Source organism: Cygnus atratus, chromosome 5, assembly GCF_013377495.2.
Source record: "Cygnus atratus isolate AKBS03 ecotype Queensland, Australia chromosome 5, CAtr_DNAZoo_HiC_assembly, whole genome shotgun sequence".
In the NCBI taxonomy this organism is placed as follows: Eukaryota; Metazoa; Chordata; class Aves; order Anseriformes; family Anatidae; genus Cygnus; species Cygnus atratus.
In genome coordinates, this window is record NC_066366.1 from 59,048,630 (window position 1) to 59,058,859 (window position 10,230).

The 10,230-nt window shown below is 51.9% G+C and overlaps 1 long non-coding RNA gene across 2 annotated transcripts; it reads right to left on the bottom strand.

Annotated features, from left to right (window-relative positions):
* Positions 1 to 3,411: 3,411 nt before the first annotated feature.
* Positions 3,412 to 10,230, bottom strand: LOC118250368 (uncharacterized). Of its 2 annotated transcripts, none has more exons than XR_007708411.1 (4): positions 10,095 to 10,230; positions 8,727 to 8,848; positions 3,890 to 4,006; positions 3,412 to 3,802 (listed from the first exon to the last, which is right to left on the bottom strand). It is a non-coding gene; the product is annotated as an uncharacterized LOC118250368 (long non-coding RNA). The 2 variants fall into 2 exon arrangements; XR_004779435.2 differs by lacking the exon at positions 10,095 to 10,230 and adding an exon at positions 9,018 to 9,228.

Consider the following 10,230-nt stretch of genomic DNA (forward strand, 5'->3'; position numbering starts at 1 on the left):
GCTATCTGTCACCAGCTCTGCCCGTGTCGCCCTGCATCGTCTCTGATGAACGCGCTATCTCCAAGGCAACTGAGTCGAAGGGAAGGAAGGACTTTCTTTACATCCAGTGCAAACATAGCCCGTGTGTGGGAGCTCCTACCGCAGTCATAGTAGAATATATATATATATATATATCTATCACCGAAATTTGACCACCTACAGACAGATTCACACATCAGAAGCTAGAAGAGCTGAATTGCAGCTACAAACCCCAGAACAGGAAAATCACTGTAGGAAGCTGTATTAAAAACACCGGTACCTAGTAGCTTGGCAACTAAATGATAAAATCAGCACATAATTCAAAAAAGTGTCAAATTAAATATTTCGGGAGAAACTTGCAATGTTACTGCACCTTTCTACTTCTTTATCACTCTGAAAATCATGTTTCTTAAGCACTGAAGTTGAATGTTTCAGACCCACTTTTCAACAGCACAAATCACTGGGTGAAGCAGAAGGCAAAAAAACTTGTGTAGACTCAAAATAAGTTAGAATTGTGGACCTTTAACTCAATTTCATATCAAAAAGTCAACCAGAGTTTTCTAGAAATAAAATTATCTCTTTTAACAGCTCCTAGAGCAAATAGAAATAAATAAAATTAAAGATTAGACAATGTATTTTGTTCAAGAAAACAACACATGAGAAAAACACGAGTAAAATATTACTCTCTTTCATGGGTAGCCCAAGCAGTTTTGTTATCTGATCCAGATCTGCATCTGTTGTACCTGTTCAGTAGACAGCGCGTTATCAGAGAAGCTTTCAATAGGCAAGAAAGTACCTGCCCCTTTCAGCAGGCAAGGAATTTAGTGTTCAGAGCTGAATCTGACAGGGGCACTGCTTTTTCTTCAGGTGAGATTAAAGGCTTTCATCCTACTAAGCTTTTTCACTCCATTGCAACAATTTTTATTTTATGTAAAAAGTTTTGTTTTTCAGGCCAGGACCATCGTATGAATGTAATAAAGCAGGGCAGAGGAAAAACAGAAGCGTTTTAGCATTTCACGTAGTAGCTAGATCATTATGAGTTCAGGCAGAAACACACAAAGAACAAAGAAGCGTATAAATTGGATCACTTCAGAGCAGCAAATTACATATTTTGAAACACCAGACAAGAGGAACAGTTTCCCTGTAACACCCAGCAGCCTCCTGAGGCCTGGCCTCTGTGTCCCCAGGAGGATCCCAGGGGCCAACAGGGGCTGGGAGCTCCCCGGGGGCTCACAGCACCTCTCGTGGCGCCCATCAGCCATCAGCCCCCTCCTGTGCAGCACGGGGTTGGCTTCCAGCTTCTGCTTAAAGTACGAGGGCTGCTGCGCCCAGCTGGCAATGAGCAATTAGCCAGCCTCTCTCAGCTGGCCCCTGTCGAGCTGGGCACAGACCCTCGTAGCTGGAGACTCCCCAAACAGGGCCCAGCACGAGTTTTTTGGGAGGGAGGCAAAGCCCCCTGTGTTGCACGGCAAGGGGCTGATGACACCTTTTTGAAGAGGCAAAGAAGTATGCCCTGCCTCAGCACAAAACCAAAAGCTGCTTCTCACAGCCTGAACATTCATAACAACCAACAGGGCCTCCCAAACACAGCGCTGCCCTGTCCTTCCAGTCTCACTGCAATACCTGTGCTTTTTGTGTTCCCCAGTTTGCAGGCTATCCTTGTTTTGAAATCAGCTGTTGCATTTTTTTCTCATTAAAAAGTTGTATTTAACTGCTCCGTTCTATCCCCTAAACCTGTCCTGCTTCCGACTGCTGATATAGGAGTCGAATACTTTGCTCTTCACACCTTCTGCTCTTGCTTTCCTATCTTTTTTCCTGCGCTATGAACACGTGCCTGACAGCTGCGATGATATGTGCAACACACACAACTAAGATGCTCCGGGCAGGGTTACAGGAGGAATCCTACACTAAACACATCCCTGTCAAGCAATGGTATTTGTTCGTACTCCATAATGCTTCAGAAATAGCATCGGCCAGACCCGCATGAGAAAACCCTTTCAAAATAAAAAAAAAATCATGTTCTTAGATACATATCTGCCTCCAGCTGAGAGTGTGCTATTACTTACTTTGCTTTAAAGCTGCGGGGGTGATAGCCAGGCAGGCAAAGCCAATTTCTTCACTGGAAGCCAACAGCCCTAGAGGACAGGCTTTGGACCATTTTGCGTATTTGTTCAGTGATTCTGGGTTGCGAGCCACCCTCCGGAGAACAGCAGGTGTATCAGCAACTGATAATTTACAGGCTCATCAATCACATTTCCACAGGTTATAGTGCAATCTTTGCTTTTGACCCCATTGCTGGAGCATCATCTTTTCCCTTATATTACTCTTTGGTATTTTCATGATATAGCTTTGGCAGCTATAAAACTTTCCACTTGTAGTCATCTATTTGCTGAACATCTCTCATGTCATTTCATAGCTTGCGAAATATATATTTACATATTCTAAGGTTAATTCCCAGATTGAAATTAGACATTTCACTTGACCTGAAACACTATTACGAATGCTGAGTAGCTTCATCAGGAGAATCTCTGAGGCTTTACTAGCATCTGTCACGTACATTCATTCTCTATCGATAGGAGTTATGGTTGTTTTTCTGCCTTGTTTATTCCACGTAAAAATAAATGACTGTCTATTCCCTAGCACCAATGTGAACCTCCGGCCAAACAGCAAATTAGCATGCAGAAAAGTATCAGGGAAACAACTAGGGGAAGAATCAAATGAAGCTAAGGAAACACTGATGGCGGGCTGAAGAAGCAATTTTTCCTGTGAGTCATTCTGTTCTGTATTAAAACAGCAAAATAGATACCAGCTAAGAGATAATAATATGTAAAAAGGTGAATGCAATTATTCTAAAAAAAAAAAAATAACCTTGTAAGTCTCAGTATAGAGTGTCTTGTAAGTAGCAAGCGAGTTAGTCTCTGAAAATCCTAAGCAAAAGGCTATTTCCTTTGGCACTGACTCCTTCATATTCCAAACATTTCCTCAAAGAAACTTTCTATCTATGCCTTTACGTAAATAACTTGCTTTTTACTCCTCACTGTTAGACTACTCTGCTACTCTGGGGGCTCCCCTTCTGCCAGGAATGGCAGAATTTAACTGCAAAGTGATTTTCAATGTCTGTATCTACACACAGAGAACTTAAATGCGGCTTTGCTTCTACACAACACGCTGCACACAGCCTCAGTGGGTAAGGACCTGTGTATTGCACCAGCTCTGTGTGTGTGCCAAGGTACTTCATAGCCACGGGGTTAAAACCGGGGCTGCGGAGCGGATTTCAAAGTGCCATTCGCTCAGCTCCTACCGCACCCGGCTTGATCATTAAGTATCTCTGCAATTAGTGCCTCATCTTAACACCTCAATAAGCAGTTCAAGCATTCAGAAACAAACATAGGTGGGTCTAACAGCTACTTTAATTCATTTTATAAATAAGCAATTGAGAATTTTGCTCCAAGTGGCTGCTTGTGTAGCCCATTCCGTAAACGGCGTTCTCTGCAGAATAAGGCACGATACGATACGAATGCAGCTCTTCATAATAGAGCGACTGGGAACAGCACTCGTGTACCATAAACTTCAGCCGTTTTCGTGCGTCAGAGTAAGCAGTCCTATAACACGGAGCCTCCTTAAAGTATTCATAGCTCTCCCTCTCTGTCTCTAGGTGAATCTTCCTCAACAGATTGTTAATTAATACAGACCTACGGAGGTAGGCTTCAGGGTCTTCCAGGAATCGGAGTTTCTGGAGAGAAAGTTTTAGAATACAAGTCCGGTCCTCGGGTAGTATCAGGTGCTGGGGAGCAAAGAGCATCAAAGGGGTCTTTAGTACGGAGGAATGAAACCGAGGGAGGATGGGAGCTGGAATGAGAAAGCTACTCACTTTTGGACAATACTCATGGCAATCTTGATGTAAATGTTCTTCTTCTGCATATTTCCTCTTAAAGTAGGCTACTTTCGACGTCGTTAATGTGTTTGGTAGGCCCCGATGAGATCAGCTCTGCGCAAAACAAGAAGGAGAAGAGGCTCGGTAACGCTGCCGCCGTGCCTGCAGCAGCACACCCTGGGCCGTGCAGGGGGTCCGGAGATGGGACCACGCTCCCCCCGACCCCACTGCCTCCTCTCCACACCCCAAGGGCAAAACCTGAGGGGGGGTCTCCAAGCCCGCAGCCCTCCAGCCCCTCAGGCCCTGCCCTGGCAGCGCTGCCCCCGCGGCCTGACGGGCGTAGGCTGGGGGGCTCGGGGGGCCGCAGGAGGGGCCCCCCGCTGCAGAGAGGGGTCCCTGGGGGGCGGAGGCCGGCCGGGGGCCACCATTACCCAGGCAGCTCCCGACTCCCCCCTGTCACAGCACGGCCCCGCTAGGGGGTGGTGTTGGCCCGGAGGAGCCGCCGAGCCCAGCCGGTGGAGCTGCGGCAGTTACCCGTGTGAAGGGTTCCAGGCCCCGTGCTCAGCGTCCCCCTTGGGGTCGGGGCTCTCTGCACGTCCTGCTCCCAGCCCGCTGTGCTGCTCCGAGGGGAGATGTGGGGCTAAAGCACCTCGTCGAGACCGTAACTCTGGTGCTGGGCAGCTCAGGACCCTCCGGGAGAACCGCGGCCCCGTTGTGGTTCCCAGTTTGTGACACGATATCGGGAGGCAGGTGCCTGTGGGGCGGCATCACCGCCGCCAAAACCCGCTCTGCTTGCCGTGGTTTGCTTTTAAATGGGCGCATTTTTGAGATCTTACTGTGGTGAATTTTAAAGGCAGTCCCCAAAAGTTAGTATCTGGATTCACTCAGGTCTTACGGCATAAAATTTCTTTCCCACGCTGAGATCCTTTACGGGGGCACGTAAAGCCCGGCTTTCCGAGGAAATAAAGGGCTTGGTTTTGAACCGCATCTGTACCCCAGCAGCAGAGCCAAATACATTGTGCAGCCAAACCAGACCTCATCTTACAGGGTGGGCTTGGGGAGCACCTGGAGTCCTCGCTGCAGGTGGGAGGGAAAGGATGTTGGTGCAGGTCTCGCAGGGGAGGAGGTGATGTGCTCTGCCATCCTCCCTCTGCACCAAAACCCCAAGGAGATGTCTGAAGAGGACAGACCCTCACAGGAGATTCTTCTTGTGTTTTATCCCTGAATTTCAAGTCAGTGAGGATGGAGGTTTGCCATAAAAGAACGTTACAAACCGGGGCGGAAAACCCTTGACTGGTGGATTAACACCTGATTTACAGCCAAGAACCCCCAGCCCTGGGACTGGCCTGACGTGGATCCCACAAACCAGCACCGTTCCCACCACAGAGGTATCAGAAAGGGACTGCCAATCTTGCGACAGGACAACACCGTGTTTTAGTCACGCTGGACCACTGCACACAGCAGAGATGCTCCCTGCACTGACCTCAGCTCTCGGGACCAGGGGCACGGCTGCAGTAAGCTCTGGGCAGCCACAAACTCTGGTTCAAACACACGTGCAGCAGTCTTCAGTGCTGGCAGGTTTTATCCTAGTATTTGAATTATGCTGGAGACCAGACACCCTGGGCACTTAACTACTCTGATATTAGGTTCTCCTAGGTTAAAGCCCCTCTGCTGTGTTTTCTGAGCGCAATCCCAAAGCATTTACCCTCCCTGCACTGTGGGGTAGGAGAACACTACGGTTTTCCTCAGACTACTTTGAGGACAGAGGTATGAAACACAAAGTGGTGTTCCCATGGCCTCCCGGGCCATCAGGGATGGGAAAGGAGCCAAACTCAGCGTACAGGCTGATGAGCCAACCAGGGGCTCGTTGTTCTCCTTCAAACCAGGCTTCTAAATGCTAAAACTCGCTCCCTGGTGGTTTTCAGTGAAAAGGCAGAAGCACAGACCCAGCACTGCCTGTGTGCTCTGCAAGCAGAAAATGAGCAGAGGCAGGATAGACAAGCACAGCATAAAGAGAATCACTGCTGCTGCTATGTGCAGAGCCCTCCAGCTCCTTCAGCTCCAAGCAAACCTCTCCTTTGCTGCCGCTGGCAGCAGGAATGCCTCCCCCCTGGAGATGGAGGGTGACAGTGGGACAGTCATTGCCCCTCGCATGCACGGTCCTGAAGAAAAACCGGCACATAGCTTGGAGTGACCATGCTAGATGCAGTTCCCTGGGACCCAGACCCCTCCAGACATGATTGTCTTGCATGAGGGTGAGCCACGGTGCAGGAGAGCCTGCAGCTGTCCCCACCACACTGCCCTGTCCCCACTGGTCCCCAGGGTGCTCTCAGAGGGAGAGGATTGTGTCCTGAGAGGGACACGAATCACCATCCTGGCAGTGGGTTGGGCGAGCATCCAGCTGGCACCAGCCCTCTGCCTGCCAAGTCTGCAGGGTACGGACAGCACCAGCTTGGGACGTAGCCCTCGGGTGCGAACCGTAGTCAGTTCCCAAAGACCTCACAACATCAGGCAAAGCAGTGGAGTTATCACAACCCCCAGCACTTTCTTTAGGAGCAAGGAGGGGCAGCAACCAACGGCTGAACACCAAACGCACCTCTGGGCTGCGAGGCTGATGTTAAGAGGACGTGTTCCTACTTGAAAGTGCAAAGCCACTCAAAAGACACAGAGAGCAAAGCAGACACAAGCTGCTCAACGCGATGCTAGCTGCTGGCAAAGCCCAGAAACTCCAGGGCAGGAGGCTCGCGAGCTGCCAGCCTTGCTCTAATCCTTCTCTGAAAGTCAGAGCGGATGGCCTCTGTGCGTGCCTCGGGGCTGCTTGGCCGGGGCTGCAGGCACGCACGGCGGTAGTAATGCCGCAGTGAATCAGACCCTCAGCGTTTTGTTTAAATATAAACATATTGAATCAGTGCTTTTTGTGTAGAAGGCTATTCTCGCCAGCCAAGTGTTTTGACAGTTACAGCAAGGTGGTATGAGTCACTGCCTCCGCCTCACTCAAGCTCGGAGACAGATACATCTTAATCACATTACATTTCTTCAGCGCCACACCACAACGCAAGGCATGGGGCCAAGTTTCCCCTCCAGGGACTAACCGGTGGGTCCTGAGCCTGATATTTGTCCTCCCAGCCTGGAACAGACCTCGGGAAGCGCGTTGAGCCCCCCGCCGCCGCTGCCTGCTCGGCATGCGCGGCACACAGGAGCGCGGCAGCTCTGGCTGCCATTAGCACTAATGGAAGTTCGGAGCATAAATCCCACGCGCGGCAGCGAGGGAATAGACGCCTCCGTCTCTCCAGCCTGCATCTCTCAAACGCAGCTTCGCGAGGTCTTTAATTGCGCTTTCAAAAAGAGCAAAATCTGCCCCTTCCTATTCATTTCTCCGGGAATAATTGCAGCGCTGCGTGGACCCGCAGAGTTATTAGGCGTGTTTGGGCAGAGGGCTATCTTATCTAAATTGAAATGGAAATCGATTTATAACACGGCAACTTCGCGGTCTAGCTGCAAATTACAAGAAATTGTCTTCATCTGGCCCCGGGCTCCCCCACCACCCAGCGACAGGAGCCCCTCTGCGGCATGAATTAGTGCCGGGTGATTTCAAGAGGGCTGCAAGTCAGCCCGGAGAGGGGGCAAAGTGGGGCTTAATGAATGATCAAACAGCCAGGAGAAAGCAAAGCTCATGCTTTCCCACCTGGGGCAAGGAAGAGGGACCTGCCAGCCCCAGCTCTGCCCCGGACATCGTACGTGAGAGCTGGGGAGCGCTCCTACACTCGGTGTCTCCTCCTTTTCTCAGAGGAAAACCCATCCCTGCCTCACTGTGCTGCAGTGTCGGGGCCGTAGGAGCTGCTACTATCGGCACGTTGATGCAGATGTCTGCAGGGGGCAAGCAGAAGGGCTCGCTGGCCGAGCCCGAGCTGCCAACACTGCACGTGGAAGGCGGTTGGTAAAATGTGCCCGTGCCCTGTGGGGTTTCCTAACACGGGAGAAGGTGATCAGTGTGCGAGGTGGAAACCGTTTCTGAGCATCTCTCGCATGCACAAATAGAAAACCCGAGGGACGCTTCTAAGCACGCAGAACTGGGCATTTATTACCAGCAGGAGCTGTGACTTTGACATGGCTGGAAACATCGTAACGTCCTTGCAACCGCTGTCAAACGGCAGTGATAAATTCCCCTGTCTCTAACCTCACCAGCGCTCGCAATTAAGGAGTGCTCGGCTGAAACCCTGCTCTGATTTCGCATGCCATGCTGCTGCATTTCTCCTCTGCCGCTGGCAGGACAAGCAGCTGGTCCCACCGGGGGCTTTCCGGTTGATAACGCAAAGCTACCAAGCCACAGGCAGGCGAACATGTGGATCGAAAACACACCAGCCCCAGGATTTCACATAGACTGCCGGTCGATTGCAGCTTTTCCAAAGGGTCGGGACAGATTTCCTACTCCTCGCTCAGGCGGAGAAAGCCCCCTTTAGTTCACCTGTGGGCAGGTAAAAGCCTTGCTGCTGTCTGCTGGCGGGAGCTGCTGGCTTTGCACTTTAAACCTGCCTTCCTTTTAGTTTGCTAATTGCTTTGCAGATCTCCCTAATTCATTTCTGGGCAAGGCACAAACATCCAAATAGCTCTCACGAGTGCATGAAAACCGGGTGACTTCTCCTCTCCCCGTCCCTGCAGTCCCACTGCCTGCACCCCTCTGACTAAGGGGATGGCTAGAGCTCGGGCCACATGCAGCAGAGAAAGAGAATAAAATCCCATCCCCAGCTTGATCCCCTTTTAGCACTCATCCAAGCAATTCCCCTCACCCCGAAGGCAAGCCCGACCGGCTGGACTCTGCAAACTTGGTAGTTACCTGAGGACGTGGAGTCAGTCTGCAGAGGGTCTTTCTGGGGTAACGCCAGCAGTTCCGGTGAGATTTCCTCCTCGCACGGGCTCAGCGAGCATTTCTGGCAGCACAGCACTGCTGAACGGTACCTGCCACGGGGGATCAAGGAGAAACACACATGGCTCAGGTGGCAAAGCCGGGACGTACGCGGCACATAGCTGGGCTGCAAGAGAGGGGAGCGCTATCTCAGGAGCCCCGCGGGGCTCGCTAGCAGGGAAAGCAGAGCTCTGGTGTCACATCCAGCGCTCTAACTCTGACCTCGCTTCCTAGACACCCTCTTGAGCATCAGGAAAGTGAAATCAAACATTAAGAAAATTTGCTTCGGTCTCTCGGTGGTATAGCTGCAATCCTCCCAGAACAAACGCTGCAAAAATACAGCTTGCTCCCTGAATATCCGGAAGTTTCCTCAGCTAGAACGTGATTGCTGCCTTGATCACTGCCCTTTAAAACTGCACGTTATTTCCTCTGTTAGTTCTTGTCAGCCTGGGAGGAAAGCTGAAGGGCGACTATTAAAACCACAGCATCGTTTCGAGTAGTAGCGCTAATTTCCTATCCCATACGCGCGCACACCCACACTCCTGCAGAGTCGCACAGCTCGGGGGAAGGCAGATTACCAGCTTTATTTAACAGAACGATTGCAGCGCGCACGTTTCAGTGTTTGCCTTGTGCACCGGCCAGCTCCTGGGCTGCAAGTAGACGCAGCAGCACCCAGCCGATGCCTCGCCTCCTGTGGGGAGCATTTAGCACGGGGCAGTGAGAACACCTCCCGCTCCAGGTGGGGAGCACAAACAGCTCTGCGCGTGCATCCCCCAGCTCTGCACGTTCACATGTGTGTGTGTGTGTGTGTGTGTGCAGGCACTCACACTTGTTATGTGTGTGTGTGTGTGAACAAAGAACAAACAGCTCTAAACCCTGCGAAAGAGAGAAAGAAAAGCAGAGCGTGTGCGTGCATGCGTGCCTGTCTCGCAGCTGTAAGACATCTATATTTGGATGGTTGTCTCATCCCAGGAGATGACACTCAGCTAACAGGCACCAAACGAGCAGCTATGGATACTTCCCAGAGTCCTGCTTTGGCTACACCGAGGTGCCTCGGATGCCAGCAACCTCCCCTTGGAGCCCGACGCAGCCCGGCCGAGCCACAGACACCTCCGCAGGACGACAAGCCGAGCCTCCCGCTGGGCTCCTCACCCCCTGCCGAGGCGCAGCGAAGCCCAGACCTCGCCCCCACAAAACTCCTCCGCGCCAGCGTCCCCCTGCCAGCCCCACCGGGGAAGCAGAACCGGCAAAACCCCACGCCGCCCTCCACCGCACGCAGCCCCACGGCCGCTCGCTCACCCGCCCGGCTGCAGCAGGAGGGCTGCTCCCCGTCCTCCCCTGTCCTCTGCGAGCCGCCGGCTGCTCCCGCTGGCGGTGCTGGCGGTGGTGGCAGCTCCCGGGTCCCCGCAGCACTGAGCCCAGCATCACCCCCGGC